The 26,034-nt window shown below is 43.6% G+C and overlaps 1 pseudogene; it reads right to left on the minus strand.

Moving 5' to 3' along the window:
* Positions 1-324: 324 nt before the first annotated feature.
* LOC119959848 overlaps positions 325-26,034 on the minus strand; it is a 73,902-nt pseudogene continuing 48,192 nt past the window's right edge.

The following is a 26,034-nucleotide window of genomic DNA, read 5'->3' on the forward strand; positions in this document are numbered from 1 at the left end:
AATATAACAATTGAGCGTCGCACTACGAGCAGAAAACATCCGCTCTGAGCTGTCAAATACATCTGCAACATACACTAGAAAGAGAGAACGGGAACTCATAAAAGGAAGGCAACAATTGCGAATAAGGAGTGAATAAATGTTACTTACTTACAGATGGAAATCAAACTACAGAACAATTATAAGCTAAAATTACAATACATCTATATTATTACTTATATTGCAAACTGAGAAACATTTTAAGATCACCAGGGACATATTATGAATTCGTAATAGAGATATTGATGAACAGCTGATGAAAATCTACGATCTCCAAAATTCAAGCGGTCACTTAATCTGTAAAAGAAGATTAAATAAGGAAGCAGGTGTTTGTGATCTAGGGCATTAGTTTTAGATTTCTTAATCAATGAAAAGTTCAATGAGTTTTCAAACTGCTGCTGTCAGTTTTAAGTGTGAGGGGATTGAATCTTCTCACCTTCACCAGAGTGACTGCTGTGCTGTACGACATGCTCAGGAAGAACAGGGTGATGAATGTGGAAGCGGTTGTCCAGATGTTGCCGTTATCATCCTCATAGTCTTCCGTCCAGGTGTGGTCTGTGTTATCTACGAGGGTGGAACCGAGGAAATGTAGTTAAATTGTGTTTCCCTCCAGGATATCTTGCGTTATTATACATATTATCTTTTATCTTTCTTAAGTGAGTAAGATATTCTCGAATTTAATAAACACTGTACATCTTCTATAAGACCATAAGACATAGGAGCAGAATTAGGCCACTCGTCCCATCGAGTCTGATCCGCCATTCAATCATGGCCGATATTTTTCGCATCCCCATATTCCTGCCTTCTCCACATAACCCTTGATCCACTTATTGATCAAAAACCTATCTATCTCTGCCTTAAAGACACTCAGTGATTTGGCCTCCACAGCCTTCTGCGGCAAATAGTTCCACAGATTCACCACCCTCTCCTCATCTCTGTTTTAAAGGATCGCCTCTTTAGTCTGAGAGTGTGTTCTCTGCTTCTAGTTTTTCTCCAAGTGGAAATATCCTCTCCACGTCCACTCTATCCAGGCCTCACAGTATCCTGTAAGTTTCAATAAGATCACCCCTCATCCTTCTAAACAACGAGTACAGACCCAGAGTCCTCAACCGTTCCTCATACAAGTTCTTCATTCCAGGGATCATTCTTGTGAATCTCCTCTGGACCCTTTTCAAGGCCAGCACATCCTTTCTTAGATACGGTGCCCAAAACTGCTCACAATACTCCAAATGGGATCTGACCAGAGCCTTAAGAAATGAAAATCGCGTATTGTCACATGTAGGCTTCAAAATGATGTTAAAGTGAAAAGCCCCTAGTCGCCACATTCCAGCGCCTGTTCGGGGAGGCTGGTACGGGAATATCGCCTCAGAAGTCCATCCGTGGTTTGTATTCTAGCCCTTCCGACATGAATGCTAACATTGCATTTGCCTTCCTACTGCCAACTGAACCTACACGTTAACCTGAAGAGAATCGTGAACAAGGAGTCCCAAGTCCCTTTGTGCTTCTGATTTCTTAAGCATCTTCCCATTTAGAAAATAGTCTATGCCTCAATTTCAGCATCCAAAGAGCATAACCTCACACTTTCCCACGTTGTATTCCATCTGCCACTTCTTTGCCCACTCCTAGCCTGTCTGCACCACCCCCCTGCTTCCTCAATACTATCTGCCCCTCTACAGATCTTTGTATCATCTGCAAACTTAGCAACAGTGCCTTCAATTCCTCCTTCCAAATCATTAATGTATATTGTGAAAAGTTGTGGTCCAAGAACAGGCCCCTGAGGCACACCACTAGTCACCGCCTGCCATAATGAAAAAGATCCCTTTATCCCCACTCTGCTGAGTTCGTGCCACTTAGAAACCGACCTCTGTCACTGTCTACACAGCTCTTCTTCCTTTCCGTTCCTCAAACAGTCAGGGTCGAAAACATGGCAGCTTTTATTTAGTTTCAGTTTATGTTTGAACAATTTGATACAATGTGAGATTATTACGATTGATATTGAGGGAAGTTCACTGAGCTTCTTATTTGAAAACTGTAATATTTCTGCTAAGAATTCGGACGTCAGTTCCCGTCTTAGTTGTTTATGGTAATGGAAAAACTTCTGCGTTAGTGGGATCATTATTAAATGGGGATAGATTTTGGTGAATATGCCCATTAAATGTTATATTAGAAATATACTCTCATTTTGTCGTTTGTCTTTAATGCTGAACTAACTCGTGATTTGCCTTGAACGGTTTGTCTGTCCAAATGTGTTTATGAGCGTTCATTTCATTGTTCATGTGCCATGAGTTTTAACCTGTGTGATTGTCTGTGCATTTCGTGCTTCTGTCTATGTTTCTGTATGAATAAGATATTTTGTATTGAAGTCTATGTTTATTTATTCAGAGTTGTGTTAATGCGCGCTTATGTGTTCTGGCCTGGTATATAGGTAGTGATATGTTTCCTTCTGCACCACATATCTATCAATATACGAATGTTTATGTGAGTGTGTGTGTCTGTGCGCGCGTATATACGTCCGTGTTGATGTGTTACTACGTGTATGTATGCATTGATAGATTTATATGACTATGTTTTGAAATATATACGTCCCCTGTGTACTAATGTGTGTTTTCGTGTCCTCTCGTGTATGAGCACGCTAATGTTTGCATTTAACTGTGTGCACCCGAATGCTCTGCTGTATTCATGTATGTCTTTCTTTATCCGTGTGTAAGCTGTTAACGTGCTTCTCCGTGTGCACATATATGTGTGCTATTGTGGGCGGCAGTGTATACCTTCATGTCTGTGTTACTGTCTTCTCACTATGTGCTGCTGCATATGATGATGGTTCCAACTGTGTTTTATGTCCTTGTGTGAGTCTGCTTGTCTTGTTTAACATATCTGCGTTTGTATTTGTGTGTATCTGCATGTGCATGCCTATGTGTGCATTTCTGTGTGTGCGTGTGTATATGTGTGTATTTTGTACGTGTCTGCATGTGTCAGCACACGACTAACAGGAAATGGAGCATTATTTGATTTAGAAATTGTCCTGTTTGAAGATATATTTTACACACTAGGATTGGCCTGATGGAAGAAGAAAACACGACCACAAAGTTAGAAATGACTTGCATTGTTGAAAGCTGTGTTCTTCCGGCCTTCCGAACTCTCGGCTGGGGGAGTTGGAGGACAGTGAGTTCATTGTTTCGCCCCCTCGAAAGGAATTTTCCTTTCCATTCTGTGTGTTGAGAATATGGTGGTGCAATGCGTTATCTAATGCTATTCTCCTATGGGCGGCATGGCAGCACAGTGGGTAGCACTGTTGCTTCACAGCGCTGGAGTCCCATGTTCGATTGCGCTTGGGTCACTGTCTGAGCAGAGTCTGCACGTTCTCCCTGTGTCTGAGTGCGTTTCCTCCGGGTGTTCCGGTTTCCTCCCACAAGTCCCGAAAGACGCGCTGTTTGGTGAATTGGACATTCTGAATTCTCTCTCTGTTTACCAGAACAGGCGCCGGAATGTGGCGCCTGGGGGTTTTTCACAGTAACTTCATTGCAGTGTTAATATGAGTCCACCTATGACAATAATACATTTAATTATTATTATTTTTCTTGGTGACTTAGAAACAAAATCTGTTAACGATTTCTTCGTCAGTTTTCTATGTTGGGTAGTGAAAATACAATGGGTTGAATAATGAACCTCTCCCGCTCTTTGTTGGGGATATATGGATGCATTGGGTCAAATAATGTCTCTCCTCTTCAGTTTGTTGGGGGAAGTGGGTTAGAGTGAATTAAAAAATGCAGGTGTCTTTGTTGGTGGGGGCCTTCCCCACCGCCCCTTCACCTCTCTACGTTAGGGAAATAAGAGGGACAGTGAATTAACTAATGCTCCTCCCCCTCTCAATGTTGGGGAGGTGGGGGCACAATGTATTAACTAATGTCCCTCCCCTCTCTTTGATGGGCTAGTGGGGGAACAGTGCATTAACTAATGCCCCTGCCTCTTGCTTGGGCATGTGAGGGGCACAGTGGGTTGACTAATGCCGCTCCCCCCCCCTCTTCGTTGGGAAAGTGGGGCTACAGTGGATTAACAACAGGGGATGTTCACAGTAATTCATTGCAATTTTAATGTAAACCTACTTGTGACACTAATAAAGGTTATTATTATTAATAGCCCTAAACCACTCGTTGTTGGGGAGGTTAGGGGACAGTGGCTGCACCAGTTCCCTCCTCTTTCTTTGTTGGGTAGTGGGGGTAGAGTGGATTAACTAATACCCCCGCTCGTTGTTGGTGAACGGGTATAGAGTGGATTGCCTAATACCCCCCTCTTTGTTGGGCAATGGGGGTAGAGTGGATTAACTAATACCCCCGCTCTTTGCTGGGCAGTTGGGGTAGCGTGGATTAACTAACATCCCCGCTCTTTGCTGGGCAGTTGGGGTAGAGTGGATTAACCAATTCCCCCCCCCCCCCCCCCCCCCCCCCCCACCCCGCTCTTTGCTGGCCGGTGGGGGAAGAGTGGATTAACTAATACCCCCACTCTTTGTTGGGCAGTGGGGATAAAGTGGATTGACTAATACCCACCCCCACTCTCTTTTGGGCAATTGGGGTAGAGTGGATTAACCAATACCCCCACTCTGTGTTGGGGAAGTGGGGGTACAATGGATTGACTAATTCCCCTCTCCCACTCTGTGTTGGGGAAGTGGGGGTACAATGGATTGACTAATTCCCCTCTCCCACTCTGTGTTGGGGAAGTGGGGGTACAGTGGATTGACTAATTCCCCTCTCCCACTCTGTGTTGGGGAAGTGGGGGTACAATGAATTGACTAATTCCCCTCTCCCACTCTGTGTTGGGGAAGTGGGGGTACAACAGATTGATTATATCCCTCTCCCTCTCTGTGTTGGGGAAGTGAGGGTACAATGGATTGATTAATTCCCCTCTCCCACTCTGTGTTGGGGAAGTGGGGGTACAATGGATTGCCTAATTTCCCTCTCCCACTCTGTGTTGGGGAAGTGGGGGTACAATTGATTGACTAATTCCCCTCTCCCACTCTGTGTTGGGGAAGTGGGGGTACAAGGTATTGACTAATTCCCCTCTCCCACTCTGTGTTGGGGAAGTGGGGGTACAATGGATTGACTAATTCCCCTCTCCCATTCTGTGTTGGGGAAGTGGGGGTACAATGGATTAACTAATTCCCCTCTCCCGCTCTGTGTTGGGGAAGTGGAGGTATAGTGGATTGACTAATTCCCCTCTCCCACTCTGTGTTGGGGAAGTGGGGGTACAATGGATTGACTAATTCCCCTCTCTCCCACTCTGTGTTGGGGAAGTGGGGTACAATGGATTGACTAATTTCCCTCTCCAACTCTGTGTTGGGGAAGTGGGGGTACAATGGGTTGACTAATTCCCCTCTCCAACTCTGTGTTGGGGAAGTGGGGGTACAATGGATTGACTAATTCCCCTCTCCCACTCTGTGTTGGGGAAGTGGGGGTACAATGGATTGACTAATTCCCCTCTCGCACTCTGTGTTGGGGAAGTGGGTGTACAATAGATTGATTAATACCCCTCTCCCACTCAGTGTTGGGGAATAGGGGGTATAGTGGATTGACCAATTCCCCTCCCCCACTCTGTGTTGGGGAAGTGGGGGTACAATGGATTGACTAATTCCTCTCTCCCACTCTCTTTTGGGGAAGTGGGGGTACAATGGATTGACTAATTCCCCTCTCCAACTCTGTGTTGGGGAAGTGGGGGTACAATGGATTGACTAATTTCCCTCTCCAACTCTGTGTTGGGGAAGTGAGGGTATAGTGGATTGACTAATTCACCTCTCCCACTCTGTGTTGGGGAACTGGGGGTACAGTGGATTGACTAATTCCCATCTCCCACTCTGTGTTGGGGAACTGGGGGTACAATGGATTGACTAATGCCCGTGTCCCACTCTGTGTTGGGGAAGTGGGGGTATAGTGGATTGACTAATTCACCTCTGCCACTCTGTGTTGGGGAAGTGGGGGTACAATGGATTGACTAATTGCCCTCTCCCACTCTGTGTTGGGGAAGTGGGGGTACAATGGATTGACTAATTCTCCTCTCCCACTCTGTGTTGGGGAAGTGGGGGTATAGTGGATTGACTAATTCACTTCTCCCACTCTGTGTTGGGGAAGTGGGGGTATAGTGGATTGACTAATTCACCTCTCCCACTCTGTGTTGGGGAAGTGGGGGTACAATGGATTGACTAATTGCCCTCTCCCACTCTGTGTTGGGGAAGTGGGGGTACAGTGGATTGACTAATTTCCCTCTCCAACTCTCTGTTGGGAAGCGGGGGTATAGTGGATTGACTAATTCCCCTCTCCAACTCTGTGTTGGGGAAGTGGGGGTACAGTGGATTGAATAATGCCCCTGTCCCACTCTGTGTTGGAAGTGGAAGTACAGTGGATTGCCTAATGCTTCCCCCTTTCTTTGTTGAGAATACGGGGGCACAGTGGATTAAAAAATGCCTCTGTCCCTCTCTTTGTTTGTGAAGTGGTGTGATAATGGATTGACTAATGCCCCTTCTCCGCTCATTGTTGGGAAGTGAAGGTACAGTGAATTAGATACAGTCGCCCCACGCTTTGTTGTGAATTGGGGTTCAGTAGATTAACAATGTACCTTTCTCGTCTCTTGGGATAGTTGGCCCATGTTTCTGTGTGACCCGCAATTCAGTTTGCAGAGGGTGTGAGGCAGCAACTTACAGCTGACATCATCTTTCAATGAATGGACAATGGGAAAAGCAGGTACACCGAGATGTAAATGTGATGCGTTTGTTTATCTGAAATGGGAAATTGCCCTACTTATCCACAGCGGGAGGTAAGCTGATTTATTTATTTTGCGGAAGGCTATAATGAATGAGATTTACTTAGTTTCTAGTGCAGGTATAATAGAGCTGCGCGCATTGCTTCCGGAAAACTTTGAGTCCTGTAAAGATCCGATCTTTACCAAACAGATCTGGCATTAGGACAAATGGAAACAGTATTTGAGCGGATGTGTATTTAAATCACAAGGAGAAGTAAAAACATTTATTATTTTTTGCAGTTCGAAATGAAAGTGCTAAATTCTCACTGACATGAATTAACGGTGTCCATCAGAGCGAGGGAAATGTTCACAAAACTGGGTTTACCGCTGGATTTATCAACCGTTCTGTTGATGATCTTCAAGGGGATGGCTTCATGTCCCACCACACAGGAGTAAGAAGCGCCGCTGGCCCACTCCTCCGCTGCAATGGATAACAGGCTGTACATGAAGAAGGAGCTATTGCCGTTCTCCGCCATCACCTCGGTGTTCTTGTAGTTCCCGGGATTCACCGGCTTGTCATTGACGGTCCACTTGACGAAGATCTCTCAGGGGGAGAAACCTCTCACTAAGCAGCTGAGGGAGACGAATCTCTGAGCGGAGACGTCTTCAGCCGAGGGCAGGAGGACAGAGACGGACGGTTCCCGCGGATTGGGATCTGCAGAAAATGCACAATAAATGTCAATAAAATGGGGAATTCCGGAGACAATGGAACCGCCGGTTAGATGTGAGAGAAATGTGCTTTGTGTTGGATTTTAAAGGTCTACATTTTCCACTTTGGGATCTGACGGGTTTCCCAGCTCGGAGCAGAGGTTTGGCTGAGAATTCACGGGGTTGCACCAGAAAGTTTCAGAAAGTGGACAGCAGGGAAACAGGCCATTGATCCAACTGTTGTGTGTTGGTGTATAAGCTTCACACCCGGCTATCCCCACCTTACTCCCAGAGGATTGGAAAACTGCCGAAATTCAAAACAGGGAGAGAAACAAAAAAGGGCCAGTGACCTTAACACCTGTCAGTGGGAGACAGTTAGTGTCCATTATAACGGATGTAATAACAGAGCATTTAGAAATACATAACATAATCTCGCAGAGTCAGCGCGGCTTCCTGGAGGGAAAATCATGCTTCACAAATTTATTGCAACTATTTGAGGAAGTAACAAACAGGCCAAAAAGTGAACCAGTAGATGTTGGCGGCATCGTAGCACAGTGGTTACAACTGTTGCTTCGCAGCTCCAGGGTCCCAGGTCCGATTCCTGGCATGGGTCTGCACGTTCTCTCCATGTCTGCGTGGGTTTCCTCCCACAGTCCAAAGATGTTCAGGTTTGGTGGATTAGCCATGATAAATTAATCCTTAGTGTCCAAAAAGGTCAGATGGGGTTACAGAGATAGGGTGGAGGTGTTGTCTTAAGTAGGGTGCTCTTTCCAAGGACCGGTGCAAACACAATGGGTCGAATGGCCTCCTTCTCTACTGTAGATTCTATGATTCTATGTAATCCACGTGAATTTCTAAACAGCGATGAATAAGTGAATGTACTATTACCAAGCTGGCAGAAGATACATAAATAGGGAGGAAGGCAAGTTAAATGAGAATAGGCAGGTGGAACTTCATGTCAGAAAATGTAAGAATATGTACCGTGGTAGGAGAAATAAAGGAAATGAACTTTAATTAGGATAAAGATGGATAAGGACTGCAGAAACGAGGGATTTGGGGAATTACAGAACGCGAACATGCAACTAATAGGGAATGCAAATTGAATGTTGACCTTCATTTTAAGTGGAATGGAATAACAAAATAGGGAGGCCTTGCTATAACTATACAGTGCACTAGCTACACCACATCTTATGTACTTGAATAATTTTGGCGCCCTTATCTCAGGAAGACATATTATTTTTAAAAGCTGTCCAGAGAATGTGCACGAGGTTCATCCCGGGTATGGGGGGATTTTTGTGAGTGGTTGAGCTGGTTGGGCCTGTACTCACTGGAGATTAGAATGAAGACGATCTGATTGAGACAAAAAGATTCTCAGAGGGGTTTACAGGGTAGATACTGAGAGGTTGCTTTCCCTTGTCGAAGGGTCTTGGACAGGGGCATAATTTCAAAGTAAGGGAACCCCTATTTCAGATAGACATGAGCAGGAATTTCTTCTCTCAGAAGGCAGAGAATTTGTGGAATTGTTTAACACAGATAGATATAGGGACTTGGTCGTGAAGTATATTCAAGGCTGAGATGAACAGATTTTTAATCAGTAAAAAAAATCAAGGGATATGGGATTATGGCGGGAAAGTGGAATTGAGATTGATATCAGATCAATCATGATTTCGATGAATGCCGGTCAGTCTTCATGGGCCCCCTTGCCTAGGCCAGCTCTTATCACTTATGGTCAATGTTCTTGCTCCATCTGAACCAAATATCACCGCCTTCAATTCATTCATCATTCATATCGATTTCCCCATAAATTCTACAGGCGCAGATTATTTAGTTAGCGGAATTACCCATCAGATTAGACCGAAGATGTACTGAACACTAAATATTGACCGTTCTACTGACGCTAGAGATAGACGCAATGACTCACTTATTGCTTCAATGACACAGCTCACCTATATTCTTATGGATGGAATTTCTTAAAGGAGTTGGCAGGTCTTGATGGGTCGCCACACAGTCAAAGACAGCCCCACTCAACCAGTCTTGTGTCGAGATGTTTAATCTGCTGACCACGCTCTCAGTATCTGCCCAAGGCTGGTCGGTAATCTCTGATTTCAGCGGCTTCTTTGCTTCACTCCAGGACACGTTGACTCTATATGGAGCATTCGAAACAATGCATGTTAAGGTTACAGTCGCCTCCAGTAAGACCTGTTCTATTGGCGGTGGCAGTAATGTTACTGAGGCATCAGTGCAAAGGGACGGATCTATGAATGAAAAAATGAAATCAACCCAAGTTCCATCTCAAGAAACAGGACAGCAGGATTCAGCCTTCACTCACTCAATGGGAATAAATCAACTTCGAAATATCAACCCTAACGATTGCCTTTATAAGGGGCTGGTTTAGCTCACACAGCTAAATCGCTGGCTTTTAAAGCAGGCCAGCAGCACGGTTCAATTCCCGTACCAGCCTCCCCGGACAGGCGCCGGAATGTGGCGACTAGGGGCTTTTCACAGTAACTTCATTGAAGCCTACTCGTGACAATAAGCGATTTTCATTTTTTCATTTTCATATTTTGGATACACAAAGGAAAACAAGCTTGTGTATGAAAACTATTCTCATTGTTAAAGTCGTTCAACCCTGGTATCATTCCAACGAAAAAGCATTTCAATATTCCCAATTCGAGAACACCATTGCTGATCGATGGAACGCAGTAATGAACGCTGATCCATAAATAGATTGGATGAACTTTCTCCGGAGCTGTTATCAGTAAAGGGTTCCTTGCACCCCCTGCCTCTCAAATACAATCAGTTGTCTCAGGATAAAGCTGATATCAAGTCCACTTCACTCACTAAATTATTTGAAGGTAGAGAAAACATTCTTTACTGTTCTGATAAAATTCTGAATGGTGAGCAATCCTAATGGAGCTCTGACATCAGAATGAAACACAAACTACATGGCAGTAAATTTGAAGTTGTTCTGTGTTTTGTAACTTTAGTAAATTCCTGATTTGGATTAACATCAGAGTGCAGGCTGATTTATTGTTTCCTCTGTTTGTGTCTCTTACCAGACGCGGTGATGTTGTGACTTTGGGTGACCTCTTGATGAGTGACCTGACAGGTATATACCGCTTTGCTGAACCATTGCCCAGCGGAGACTGTCAGCCGACTGCTCGCCGAGAAGGTCCCGTTCACTTCACAGGCGGGAGAGGTGACAATTCCTGAACCCAGTGGTTGTCCATTCTTCAGCCACTTTACCGTCATTGCCTTTGGACGAAAATCGTTGATTGAACAGACGATGGTTGTAAATTTCTGTCTTGTGATTTCTTCACTGTTACTCATGGTGAGGATAACAGTTGGATAGTTGTCAGGCAGGCGGCCTACAAGAAACACGTGTTAGACATTTCTTACAGAAAAACAATGAGAATAAATAAAATGGCCTCATACTTTAACAGTAATTTTGCGACCAATATACACTAAGCTGGTATTTCCATGGATCAGGACAATGAAGTTTAGTGTAAATGGGTTACAACCAAGACCCTATACAATGTAATCATAGGCTTGCTGTTTCTCACAATTTCCACAACACTTACATGTCATTCCAATGCTCTTGTCTGAGCCGCTGTGTCGAACCTCACAGCTGATTTTGCTGCATCCCCCTTCTGACTCGGTGATGGTTAACTGGCTGCTCAGGGTGTAGGTTCCCTTCTTGTTTCTCACTGACGGGTATTTCTTAACTCCTGTGGTGATCGGCTGCCCATCTTTCTTCCAGGTAAGGCTGGTGATTTCTGGGGAGTAGTTCATCGCCAAACAGCCGTAGGTCACGGAGCCAAACTACCAGAAGGATGTGGAGGCTTTAGCGAGGGTGCAAAAGAGATGTACCAGGATTTGCTTGGTATGGGGGGCATTAGCTATGAGGAGAGGTTGAATAAGCTTGGTTTGTTCTCACTGGAACGAAGGAGGTTGAGGGGTGACCTGATAGAGGTCTACAAAATTATGAGAGTCATAGACAGTGTGGATAGTCAGAGACTTTTTCCCAGGGTAGAGGGGTCAAGGGGTATAGGTTTAAGGTGCGAGGGCGAAGGATTAGAGGAGATGTATGGGGCATGTATGAGGTATGAGGCAAGGTTTTTACCCAGAGGGTAGTAGGTACTTGGAACTCGCTGCCAGAGGAGATGGTGGAATCAGGGATGATAGTGACGTTGAAGGAGCATCTTGACAAATACGGAATAGGATGGGAATAGAGGGATACGGACCCCGGAAGTGTAGAAGATTTTAGTTTTGACGGCCACCATGGTCAGCGCAGGCTTGGAGGACCGAAGGGCCTGTTCCTGTGCTGTACGTTTCTTTGTTCTTTGTTGTTCTTTGAATGAAGGTGGATTAATGACGGAGAGTGAGAAACAGTGTGTCAATGCGAGTGAGTGAGGGTGGGTGAGTGTCGTTGGGTGAGTGAGGGTGGGTTATTGTGGGTGAGTGAAGATGAATGAGTGAGTCTGAGTGAGTGAGGAAGGGGGGCATGGATGAGTGTGAGTGAATGGGTCAGAGTGAATGACTGACTGAAGGAGGGTTGGTTGGTGGGGATGTGTACGAGGGTGGTGGATTGAGTGAAGGTGTGTAAATTACAGTGCGTGCTTGAGTGTGGGTGTATGAGTAAGCACGTATGAGTGAAAGTGAGTGTGAGTGATCCAGGGTACGCAATTGCGGGTGATTGAGTGTTGGGAGATAGGGTGGAATGAGTGAGGGTGGCTGAGTGAATGTTAACGAGTTAAAGTGTGTGTGATAAAAGATGTGAGAAGAAAAGAGTTTGTGCATGAGACTATCTGCGTGAGACTGTAAGTCTGTGTGTGTGAGATAGATTGTGTGTGTCTGTGTGAGTGAGTGAGTGAGTGAGAGATGCAATGCTTGTGAGGAACAAGTGTGAACGGGACAGTGTCTATGTGTGAGAGAGGGTGTGTGTATCCTTGTGTAAGAGTGAGTTTGCGTGCGTGCGAGAGGTGTGTGAGAGAGAAAAGCAGTGTGTGCATGAGGGTGTCTGTGTGTGTATGTGAGAGATTGTGTGTGAGAGAGGCAATGTGTGTGAGACATTGTGAAAGGGAGAGTGCATTTGTGAGAGGGAGATAGTGTGTGTGTGAGTGAGAGTATGGACGAGAGCGAACGTGTAGAAGAATGTATCTTTGTGCGAGAGAGTTCAAAGTATGTAATAATAATCTTTGTTGTCACAAGTTGCCTTACATTGTAATGAAGTTCATGTAAAAAGTCCCTACTCGCCACATTCCGGCACCGACCACACAGAGGGAGAATTCAGAATTTCCAAATGACCGAACCGAACGTCTTTCGGGACTAGTGGGAGGAAACCGGAGCACCCGGAGGAAACCCACGCAGACACATGGAGAACATGCAGACTCTGCACAGACAGTGACCCAAGCCGGGCATCGACTCTGGGACCTTGGTGCTGTGAATCCACAGAGTATATGTGTGAGCGAGAGTGTGTGTAAGCAAGTACGTGTGATGAGAGAAAGTGTGACGTTGGACTGGGGTGAGCACACTAAGAAGTCTTTCAACGCCAGGTTAAAGTCCAACAGGTTTATTTGGAATCACGAGCTTTCGGAGCACTGCTCCATCTTCAGGTGAGTGAAGAAAAAGTGTGTGAGAGTATGTGTGTGTGAGTGAATGTGTATGAGAGAGTGTATGTGAGAGTGAGCGAAAGATAAATAGAAATAGCGTGCATGTGTGTGTATGAGAGAGTGAGAGAAAGAGAGAGAGAGAGAGAGAGAGAGAGTGAGAGAACGAGCTTGTCAGAAAGAGTGCAACTGCTTGACAGATATGTGAGGGAGATGATGTGTGTGAGTGTGTTTGTGCATGTGTGAGCAAGTGCGTATGTGTGTAAGAGAGAGTGTATGAGAGAGTGTGTACAGGTGAGTGGTTTTGTGTGGGTGTGTGAGAGAGATAGTGTGGGAGAGGTTCCGTGTGTTTGAGAGAGAAGTTATGTGTGCAAGAGAGAGTGTGAGACAGGGAAATATTTTGAGAAAGAGTGTGTGTTTTTGTGTGTGTGCTTATGTGTGAAACAGAGACAGACAGAGAGACGGTGTGTGTTTCAGAATGTGTTTGCGTGTGGGCGTGTGAGAGAAATTTCTGATGCACTTGTCAAATATCAAGTCAAATTTTCACATTTCTTCCAGATGCATGTCTTTAAAATAAATCAATCAAATTTTACTCTCTGAAATACAGGAGAAGAAACCAGAAGGTTTAGAACCAGTCTTGAAAATTCCTGGTCCCTGCACAGTGACCACGTGGACAGAAATCGAAAAGACACAAACCGTACAACAATCGAGTTCCCAGCAGATAGGTCTGTTCAATCTGTCAATTTCATTCAAACTGATTCGAACTGATCAATGATCAACTTCTGACAACAATAATTCAATAGCTGATTTGAAATGAACTGACATCCATTTCCATACTCTCTCCGACGATTTCTCCCTCTCTGAGTCATGTTACCTAAAATATAATTTCGCTGACAATGAGCATATTAAATATAACAGATTAAAGAGTTTCATGTCTGTAACAGAGACCGGTGACAAAGTAAGAATTAAAGAAACCAGGAAATATTCTCATTAAAAAACGATTGACTGTTTTATTTAATTGCTTAATTGAATGTGGGGGGGGGGGGGGGGGCACGGTGGCACAGTGGTTAGCACGGTTGTTTCACAGCACCAGGGACCCCGGTTCGATTCCCGGCTTTGGTCTCTATCTGTGCGGAGTCTGCACCGTGTCTGCGTGTGTTTGCTCCGGGTGCTCCGGTTTCCTCCCACTAATCCCGAAAGACGTGCTGTTCAGTAATTTTGAAATTCTGAATTCTCCCTCTGCGTACCCGAACAGGCGCCAGAATGTGGCGACTAGGGGCTTTTCACAATAACTCGGTTGCTAATGTCAGCCTACTTGTGACAATAATGAAGATTATTAGCATTAAAAAATGTAATCAACAAGATAATCGACCTAAAATACCCGAGTAAAGAAATTCTTTGTTTTTTAAATTCATTTTCGATGCAATTTAAAATTCATTAAAAACTTTTATATTGTGCGTGCCGAGTCTTCAACTGAATTGTAGGGGGTCATTTATGTTTAATAAGTCAGTATTAATATTACATTGCAAGCTATTGTTAATTGTCAATTAGTTGTCTTGTTAGATGACCTGCACTCTATAATATAAATTGTAAAAAATAGTTTCTATCATTTAAATTTATTCCTGCATGAAACATTGTTAAATAATCTGAGTTTTATTAAGTAGTAAGAAATGTTAATCAATAAACTTCACATAACCGGATGGAAACATTCAGACAGTATAATACTTTTATATGAATTTAATCAAATTTTAGTACTTACCTTTTTGCATTTACTCTAACTGCCCTTTTTTAACCTACCAAAAATGTTAAATTTGCACATTTCTGAAGGCGGTGATAAATCCTGAATTCCATCTATTCTCAGACTGTAATTCAGGTGATAAATCAATGAGTGAAATATAGCAGATATTTTCAACCTTGCTGACAGTGTTAGAACTGCCCATGCCCGCGCGTGCGTTTGTGTATGTGTTTCTCCATATGTGTCAGTGTAGCGGTGGGGGGTGTGGTGGATGGGCGAGGGGGTTAGATCATATTATGGTTAAAGCTGGACTTCCGAGTTTTGAACCCGTCGTAATTCGATACTACACATATAAACATAAATAAAGTCCCTGGCAGTCTGTCATCAATAAAATAGCTTCCTAGATTTAAAAACTCAGAAAATCCCAGTAATTTAGTCCTCAAAGATATTACTTAATGGAAGCAGATCCAAATTAATCAGTGTAAACATAGTGAAGACAAATAGTTCAGATCCTTAATCACAACACTAAATCACAATGAGCAAATGGAGTAGATTTTTTTTGTTCACTTTAACGTTTCAGAAGAAATAAACAAGAGGTTCAGATGTAATCTCTTCTTCTATTCTATCATTCGTTTTCCCACAATTCTGTTCTGTGTGCAGCACAGCTATGGGAGATAGGATGTTATTATTTATTGCTAAGCTAATGTTCGGCTTTTGTAATTAATCTCTTTGAATTTCAAGGTTTTACTTGTCAATCTCCAGCCTTGTGCAGTTTGAACATTCCTACAATTCAAATAAACCATACGAACATCTCCTTCACTGCCTGAGACCTCGACCTCTCAGAAAACGTTAGGATTAAATTAATGACAATCGACTCGCTCTCCAACTACAAATGACATTGAAGGAATCATATTGCTGCAGCTGCACAGAGGGAATATAATAACTGTACACACAAATTGCCAAACTGCAATGTTAAAATCCGATTTAAGTAACTGCAAACGTAATCAGGAGTATGAAAACATATTTAAAATCTCTTGTGTATCTGAACAAAGCTGTAGATTCAGTATGTTATTATTAAAACAGCTCAGGCAAAATCACAAAATATTTAAAGCCGATAAACGTTTCCGATCATGCTAATGCTGTGCAGAGCACAGCAGAATTGTGAAAGGCAATTGATGATGAATGATATTTATTATGAAAACATCTATGGTTAATATGGAGTTATATAACCGCGATATAATTGTTTAAATTATATTAATTTTACTTTCCAATATGAAAACGTTTTCATTAAGTAGTTTGAGACTGCAGCAACGAATTGTGTTCTGAATGAAGCCAAACGTTTGATTTTAATCTGTAATCATCAGTTAAAATAAAATAGGCCGAATATATAGTTAATTAATTTCTTCATCTCCAACACCTGCCTGTTTTCTCCTTAGAGTCGTGTTTCAAACAGTTTCAAACATGTACATTGTTTGCATTAAACCAGGAAACATCTCAATGTCACCGAGCTTAAAAAATGTAGAAACGCCAAACCGTTTCACAAATATAACTTATTTCAAGTCACCCAGACACACAATCTCCTCTCCAGGAAAACACCGAATCTCATCACCAAGGGGCTAAAGCTCGCTGCGTGGAGAAGCAGCTCAGTTCAAAAAACACTTGCAACAGAATCAAACATAACTTTTCAAGAAAACTTCAATCTCGAACCCACCAACTCAGTCTGTTACCAAATGAATTAATAATTAAACCAAAGAGAAATATGAAACAATATCATCAGTATTGTGAATACGGAGAACACATCAAACTTAGCATATTTTGTTAATATTGGATTCGTTTCCAACACTTGTGCAGGACGTGGTAAAACTTGCAGCCTCCAGATGTCACCGAGATTATACATTGTACAACCGCCAAACGGTTTAACAGACGTTAGGTATTTAAAGTAACCAGACCACACAGTATCCTCAGCAAATAAACATTAAATCACAACAACCAGGGACTGAATCACTCAGCAGAACCTTTTGTCAAGAGGCAAAGTAATTATATAACATTTTACACCAGAATCACATGAAACACTGCAACAAAATCTCAATATAGTATCCACCAACCCCACATTTTAGTGAACAAATGATTTGTTAAAGTAGACAAAAATACTAAACAACGACTGCAATAAAGCAGCCAGTAAATAATTCAATGTTTTTTACCTGCAGTCACCGTCACCATTGTCCCTTGTCCCCAGTAGTCCAGACCCCCGGAGCTTGCACAGTAATAGATGGCGGTGTCTTCGGTCTTCAGACTCGTCATGGTTAAAGAGAAGATGTTGTTTGCAAGGTTTTTGGACGCAGAAAATCGATTCTGAATCTCTGGGGCATGGTAGCTGATTGAAGAACTTTCGTACCAAATCAGCGAATCCAGCCCCTGTCCAGGAACCTGTCGGATCCAGCTCATCCAGGTATCGTCAAGATTGAAGCCGCTGATTTTACATGTCAGCCTCAGGGAGCCTCCGGGATTCCCGGTCTCTGCCTCTGGCTGAGTCAACATAATGTCGTCAATATCCTCAATATCCGACTGGATACCTGTAAAATTATATCAAAAAGCCCGAGGATTAATGCTGGTGAAATGATTGGTGACTCTTGAACATTCCAGAGAGAGACTAACACTGAGACAGTAACAGTGAGAGACTTGGACAATAAAAACTACTCACGGGATAAGAAAGTCAGCAACAAACTGAGAGAAATGGCCCACCTCATCCTTCTGGTCATTTGGGGGAACTCAGTGAACAAACCAGCTCCCGGACTGTTGGATTCGGGTCCCAGTGAGCGGCATTTAAATACCCGGCAGAAGGGGGCGAGTTTCCAGGCGCCGCCTGTTGATTCCCTGGTGGAGGCGGCGGCTGAATCCACGTCCCACCTTCCACACCCCCAACAGAATGGACCCAGAGATTTACAATAGGTTATCAGTAAAATTGACTTTCCTCTGTTTCGGGATAGTATTTTGTCTGAATGGATTCTCTGTAATGTCTCCATTGGTTCTAATTACGAAATTACTTGTGAAAATCTGTTCATAAAAACTAATGCCATTGCAAATTAATTCGCTTTGTTTCTGCACTTCAACATAAGAGAATGAACATAAACAGGGCAAATTATATTAACAGGGAATAAGTTGATTGTTTGCCTGATTTACAAAACTCTGAGTCTCTATCCCGTGAAAGCAATAAAGTATCATGTATCAGAGGAATTCTTATCGATTTATGTAACTAAACGCGGGGCTTGTCCAAAGTGATTCTATTTACGGGGGGGGGGGGGGGGTGGCTACCACTGTGCAATGAAGAATCACTCACATTATACAATGTCACTACTTACATTACGAACTGCCCCTGAGCCTCAGACAGTCCTGTGAACATTAGCGGTAAAAGAAGCCGCTTGTCTGATAACTAAGCAGTCAGTTGACAGACAAACATAAAATCTACATTAACAGTTGACAGAGAGGTTAAAGAATCGGATCGGACAGGGCGATCAGCAAAGTTATCCTTCAGCATCCAAATCATTGCCGCTAATTTTATCGGTCACCGGCTGTCTAACATTCACTGGTGTTGGGAGCACAGGATATCAGGACTTTGTGGAATATTATACAATATCATAGGAATAAATGTTTATTTTCCATTAAAGCAGGTTATGAACTGGTGATTTCTCCACTCAATGGCAGCAATGAGAGGGACTGTTAAATAATGGAAATCAGTACAAATTAAACTGTACAGAACACGGTGTTAATCAAGTATAAGAGACGCGTCCGTTTAAATGAAGTCAACAACTCGGAGAATATTCCAGGAATTCCGGAGAGTTCATGACAGTTTTATGACTTTTTTTAAATTTAACTTTTTCCCTAAACTTATTGGGCTTGTGGATTCGGTCCATCAACACCATTCACTCCCACTTCATTAGGTTATTAACAAACAGACTTTGATAACTAGAGTGACCTTTACGCGGAACTAATATAAATTAAATAGCATCTGGTCAGGTTACTATTTTCCGATCATGTTTAACCTCAGAGTGAACAGAACATTCACTCAATTTAATACCGTCGATGAAATAAGATTTAAAACGTTTACTTCATGTGAGACGGAAACATTTATTGTTTGAATGGATAAATCCCATTGTGTCCATTCATATTCAGGTTAATCTGCACCACACAGTATTTGGCAGCAATCCAGCCGTCTGCAGTCAGGGAGGCTCGAATGTTCAATGTTGTTTACAGGAAGCATCTGGATTTTTTTTCAGAGATCAGTTTCCTCAGTGCTGACCGCTTGGCTGCAAGCCAACTTGAAACTCTTAACACTGTCAATGAGGACTGTTTGTAAACAAATCTACCCAGCAACAGTACTGGTGATAATTTTATGTTTTAAATTGTGAAACTATTTGAACTATTCTCATCTCTAAGGAAAGGAGAGTTAGCCAGCCTCTCTGGCCCCTCTTAGCAACATTTTTTTACATAGAGGGTATTGGGTGCCTGGAACTCGTGGTGGTGGAAGCAGGGACGTTAGTGACGTTTAAGGGGCATCTTGATAAATACATGAATAGGATAGGAAAAGAGGGATACGGACCCAGGAAGTGTAGAAGATTTTAGATCAGAGGGGCAGCATAGTCGGCACCGGCTTGGAGGGCCGAAAGACCTCTTCCTCTGCTGTACTTTCCTTTGGTCTTTGTTCATATAACCGACAGGAGGATCTCTTCCACATCCCATAAAATTGTGATGATGGACAGAAATACAAGTAGGCTATCAGACAGAGTATTAGACAGAGGGTAGATTGTGTAATAGATAAACATGTAGATTTATGTGCCTCTCCCTTTATTCTTCCATGGAATGTGGGACTCACTGGCAAGACCACCATGTGTTCCCTGTCCCTAATTGCTGTTGAACTGAGTGGGCCAGCTCAGAAGGAACTGAAGGGTCAGACATGTTGCTGTCCGACTGAAGCCACATGTACGTGAGACCAGGGAGTGATGTCAGATTTCCTTCATGGGTGAAAAGGAGAGGATTTCATGGTCATCTTTAGTATATATTCCAGATTTATTAATTGAATTCAAATTCCAGCCATGGCGGGATTTGTACTGGGGTCCTCACAGAATTAGCCTGGGCCTCACGATTACTGGTACAATTACATTAATACTGCACCCACCATCTGCTCAAAATATACAAGGGTAACTTTGATGCAGGGATTAGTAATAGTTGAATATTTTGATTGAGGAATCAGTGAATGAGATTGATGGATGGAGCTATAGATGGGCCTGAAAGATGCTGTTCAACATTCTCATTTTTTTGCTTCACTACTTCGTAAATTGAAGCAGGTCCTTTGCAATGTGTGTCAGACCGATACATTCAGTCCTTCGAACTATTCTGGATGAATTACATCCGCAGGCGATCAGGAACTAACGAGCGGGATGTCAGTAAGAGGAAGCTGACGATCTTAATCCGGTGCTGGTGATTCTTCACTGCTAGTGGTGAATCTTCATGTCAAAGACAGAAAACTGGAACATGATTACATTGAGGAGGGATGGTTGTAATATTTGGATCATGCGATAATTTCATGTACCGGCAGGGCAAAATCAGAATGCGAGAGTATTCTCAACGACAGATCTTCAAAGACTCTCAAAATCAAACAAAACATAAGAACATAAGAACATAAGAACTAGGAGCAGGAGTAGGCCATCTGGCCCCTCGAGCCTGCTCCGCCATTCAATGAGATCATGGCTGATCTTTTGTGGACTCAGCTCCACTTTCCGGCCCGAACACCATAACCCTTAATCCCTTTATTCTTCAAAAAACTATCTATCTTTACCTTAAAAACATGTAATGAAGGAGCCTCAACTGCTTCACTGGGCAAGGAATTCCATAGATTCACAACCCTTTGGGTGAAGAAGTTCCTCCTAAACTCAGTTCTAAATCTACTTCCCCTTATTTTGAGGCTATGCCCCCTAGTTCTGCTGTCACCCGCCAGTGGAAACAACCTGCCCGCATCTATCCTATCTATTCCCTTCATAATTTTAAATGTTTCTATAAGATCCCCCCTCATCCTTCTAAATTCCAACGAGTACAGTCCCAGTCTACTCAACCTCTCCTCATAATCCAACCCCTTCAGCTCTGGGATTAACCTAGTGAATCTCCTCTGCACACCCTCCAGCGCCAGTACGTCCTTTCTCAAGTAAGGAGACCAAAACTGGACACAATACTCCAGGTGTGGCCGCACTAACACCTTATACAATTGCAACATAACCTCCCTAGTCTTAAACTCCATCCCTCTAGCAATGAAGGACAAAATTCCATTTGCCTTCTTAATCACCTGTTGCACTTGTAAACCAACCTTCTGTGACTCATGCACTAGCACACCCAAGTCTCTCTGAACAGCGGCATGCTTTAATATTTTATCGTTTAAATAATAATCCCGTTTGCTGTTATTCCTACCAAAATGGATAACCTCACATTTGTCAACATTGTATTCCATCTGCCAGACCCGAGCCCATTCACTTAACCTATCCAAATCCCTCTGCAGACTTCCAGTATCCTCTGCACTTTTCGCTTTACCACTCATCTTAGTGTCATCTGCAAACTTGGACACATTGCCCTTGGTCCCCAACTCCAAATCATCAATGTAAATTGTGAACAATTGTGGGCCCAACACGGATCCCTGAGGGACACCACTAGCTACTGATTGCCAACCAGAGAAACACCCATTTATCCCAACTCTTTGCTTTCTATTAATTAACCAATCCTCTATCCATGCTACTACTTTACCCTTAATGCCATGCATCTTTATCTTATGCAGCAACCTTTTGTGTGGCACCTTGTCAAAGGCTTTCTGGAAATCCAGATATACCACATCCATCGGCTCCCCGTTATCTACTGCACTGGTAATGTCCTCAAAAAATTCCACTAAATTAGTTAGGCACGACCTGCCTTTAACGAACCCATGCTGCGTCTGCCCAATGGGACAATTTCTATCCAGATGCCTCGCAATTTCTTCCTTGATGATAGATTCCAGCATCTTCCCTATTACCGAAGTTAAACTCACTGGCCTATAATTTCCTGCTTTCTGCCTACCTCCTTTTTTAAACAGTGGCGTCACGTTTGCTAATTTCCAATCCACCGGGACCACCCCAGAGTCTAGTGAATTTCGGTAAATTATCACTAGTGCATCTGCAATTTCCTTAGCCATCTCTTTTAGCACTCTGGGATGCATTCCATGAGGGCCAGGAGACTTGTCTACCTTTAGCCCCATTAGCTTGCCCATCACTCCCTCCTTAGTGATAACAATCCTCTCAAGGTCCTCACCTGTCATAGCCTCATTTCTATCAGTCACTGGCATGTTATTTGTGTCTTCCACTGTGAAGACCGACCCAAAAAACCTGTTCAGTTCCTCAGCCATTTCCTCATTTCCCATTATTAAAACTCCCTTCTCATCCTCTAAAGGACCAATATTTACCTTAGCCACTCTTTTTTGTCTTATATATTTATAAAAACTTTTACTGTCTGTTTTTATATTCTGAGCAAGTTTACTCTCATACTCTATCTTACTCTTCTTTATAGCTTTTTTAGTAGCTTTCTGTTGCCCCCTAAAGATTTCCCAGTCCTCTAATCTCCCAGCAATCTTTGCCACTTTATATGCTTTTTCCTTCAATTTGATACTCTCCCTTATTTCCTTAGATATCCACGGTCGATTTTCCCTCTTTCTTCCGTCCTTCCTTTTTGTTGGTATAAACCTTTGCTGAGCACTGTGAAAAATCGCTTGGAAGGTTCTCCACTGTTCCTCAACTGTTCCACCATAAAGTCTTAGCTCCCAGTCTACCTTAGCTAGTTCTTCTCTCATCCCCTTGTAATCTCCTTTGTTTAAACACAAAACACTAGTATTTGATTTTACTTTCTCACCCTCCATCTGTATTTTAAATTCCACCATATTGTGATCGCTCCTTCCGAGAGGATCCCTAACTATGAGATCATGAATCAATCCTGTCTCATTACACAGGACAAGATCTAGGACCGCTTGTTCCCTCGTAGGTTCCATTACATACTGTTCTAGGAAACTATCACGGATACATTCTATAAACTCCTCCTCACGGTTGCCTTGACCGACCTGGTTAAACCAATCGACATGTAGATTAAAATCCCCCATGATAACTGCCGTACCATTTCTACATGCATCAGTTATTTCTTTGTTTATTGCCTGCCCCACCATCTCGTTACTATGTGGTGGCCGATAGACTACTCCTATCAGTGACTTTTTCGCCTTACTATTCCTGATTTCCACCCAAATGGATTCAACCTTATCCTCCATAGCACCGATGTCATCCCTTACTATTGCCCGGATGTCATCCTTAAATAACAGAGCAACACCACCTCCCTTACCATCCACTCTGTCCTTCCGAATAGTTTGATACCCTCAGAGGTGGTTTGCACGGCTCTGGTATGACCAAAGGATAGAAGATCGTTACATTCCCAAAGCATTTCCGTATGGTGAAGTAGTCAGACCCACGCATCGAGTGGGAAGGTCAATATTCCGCTTCAAGGGTTCTTCCAAGTGTCACATGAAGGCCCCAAGCACTTGGGTGTCACCAGCTGATAAAAATGACGTCACTTTATTCCAAAAGTCCAATGGGCTGGTGTGAACGGCCACGACCAGTGGGTTTAGAGGCTTTGCAGTCGACACAAACATTGAAAATAACAACCCATAATGACAATTGGTAGCTTCATATACAGAACTCATGGCAAAACCTAACTGTCAAAACCTGGCCTCCTCCGTTCTCAGCAAAGATGCCATATGAAAAAAAACAGTATGAAGTGGATGTGTTTACTGTGAATCTATTGTAAATAAAAGATTGCTTGTGATCTTTGTGAAATTCAGTTGTACACAACATGATGTCTTTCAAACAAACGCACACACATAAATGCTCTCTCGCATACACACACGCACATAAACTCAGACACGCACATAAACACAGACACACGCCTATGCACACACAATCTCTCACACAAACATTCTCTCTCCCTCCCTCTCGAACAAACACTCATACACTCAAATTTTCCCCTTCAACTGAAGATCCCATCTTGATTTCCTGGGGGACCTCAGAGACAATAACCCCAAACATGTTACAGGTGGTATAATAAACCAATCAACCCTCCCCAGCACCATGGTTGTTGATGTGAATATCAAATTTCCCATGGACTCCATACAGCGCCTCGGTAAACATTTCTCCATTTCACAAAAGTGAACAAAAATGTGCCACCAGAAATTGAGCCACTTTACTGTGGTACTGACCATAAATTTTGATTGTTGTCACCTATACCGAGGTACAGTGAAAAGTATTGTACTCCTTGCAGTCCAGACATATCGTTCTATCCATAAAAAAACATAGGATGTACGATAAATGCACAATATAAATACGTAGACGTAGAAATCGGGTGAAACATACGGAGAGTAGTGCTGCAACAGTAGACGATGCAGAGAGGCATCAGTTCCGTCCAGAAGACGGCCGTTCAGGAGTTTGGTACCAGCCGACAAGAAGCTGTTTTTGAATCTGTTAGTGCGTGTTCTCAGATTTTGTATCTTCTGCCCAATGGAAGATGTTGGAAGAGAGAATAATCCGAGTGGGAGCGGTCTTTGATTAAGATACCTGCTTTCCCAGACGGTGGGAGGTGCAGACAGAATCATAACACCATAAGACCATAAGACACAGGAGCAGAATTAGGCCACTCGGCCCATCGAATCTGCTCCGCCATTCAATCATGGCTGTTATTTTCTCATCCTTCCTTCTCCTGCCTTCTCCCCATAACCTCTGATCCCCTTATTAATCAAGAACCTATCTATCTCTGTCTTAAAGACACTCGGTGATTTGGCCTCCACAGCCTTCTGCGGCAGAGTTCCACAGGTTGGACACCCTCTGGCTGAATAAATTCCTCCTCATCTCTGTTTTAAAGGATTGATCCTTTAGTCTGAGATTGTGTTCTCTGGTTCTAGTTTTTCCTACTAGTGGAAACATCCTCTCCACGTCCACTCTATCCAGGCCTCGGAGCATCCTGTAAGTTTCAATAAGATCTCTCATCCTTCTAAACTCCAACGTGAACAGACCCACAGTCCTCAACCGTTCCTCATACGACAAGCTCTTCAGCATTGTAGTGTTAATGTAAGTCTACTTGTGACAAAAAAGATTATTATTATGATGGAAAATATCAAGGATAATCCTGTCACGTGGCATTTACCCAGCAACAACTTTCTCAATTTGTTCCGTTTGGGGTTCACCAAGAACACTCGGTTCCAGAAATGATTTATGTTCAGTCCAAATAGCGGGAAAATGGTTGATGTAAAGCGTTGAGGGGAGAGTGACAGTCGTTGACATCAAGGCAGCATTTGACTTATTGTGGCATCAAGGAACCCTGCAAAACTGCAGCCAATGGGAATCAGGGGGAGAACTCTCCACTGGTTGGAGTTCTACCTTGCACAATGGAAGATGGTTGTAGGTGTTTAAGGTCAGTCTCAGTCATAGGACATTGTTGCAGGAGTTCCTCCGGACAGAGGAATAGGATCAAGCTTCGCCCTTCATCGTCATGTCAGAAGTGGGAATGTTCGCTGATGATTGCACAATATTGTGAATTGCATTCGATTCCTCAAATACTAAAGCCGTCTATGTTCATATGCAGCAACTCCCGGACAACATTCAATCTTGTGCTGATAAGTGGCAAGTAATATTCATGCCACTGAAGTGGAGAGAGGGCGGAGGGGAGAGAGGCAGGGGCAAACAGAGACAGAGGCGCGGAGAGAGGCCGGAGGGGGGAGAGGCAGGGGCAAACAGAGACAAAGGCGCGGAGAGAGGGGGAAAGGGAAAGAGGCAGGGGCAAACAGATACAGAGGCGTGGAGAGAGGGCGGAGGGGAGAGAGGCAGGGGCAAACAGAGACAGAGGCGTGGAGAGAGGGCGGAGGGGAAAGAGGCAGGGGCAAACAGAGACAGAGGCGCGGAGAGAGAAAGAGGGGAGGGAGGCAGGGGCAAACAGAGACAGAGGCGTTGAGAGAGGGAGAGGGGAGAGAGGCAGGGGCAAACAGAGACAGGGACGCGGAGAGAGGGAGAGGGGTGAGAGACAGGGGCAAACAGAGACAGAGGCGCGGAGAGAGGGCGGAGGGGAGAGAGGCAGGGGCAAACAGAGACAAAGGCGCGGAGAGAGGGGGAAAGGGAAAGAGGC

Source organism: Scyliorhinus canicula, unplaced genomic scaffold (genome assembly GCF_902713615.1).
Source record: "Scyliorhinus canicula unplaced genomic scaffold, sScyCan1.1, whole genome shotgun sequence".
NCBI lineage: Eukaryota > Metazoa > Chordata > Chondrichthyes > Carcharhiniformes > Scyliorhinidae > Scyliorhinus > Scyliorhinus canicula.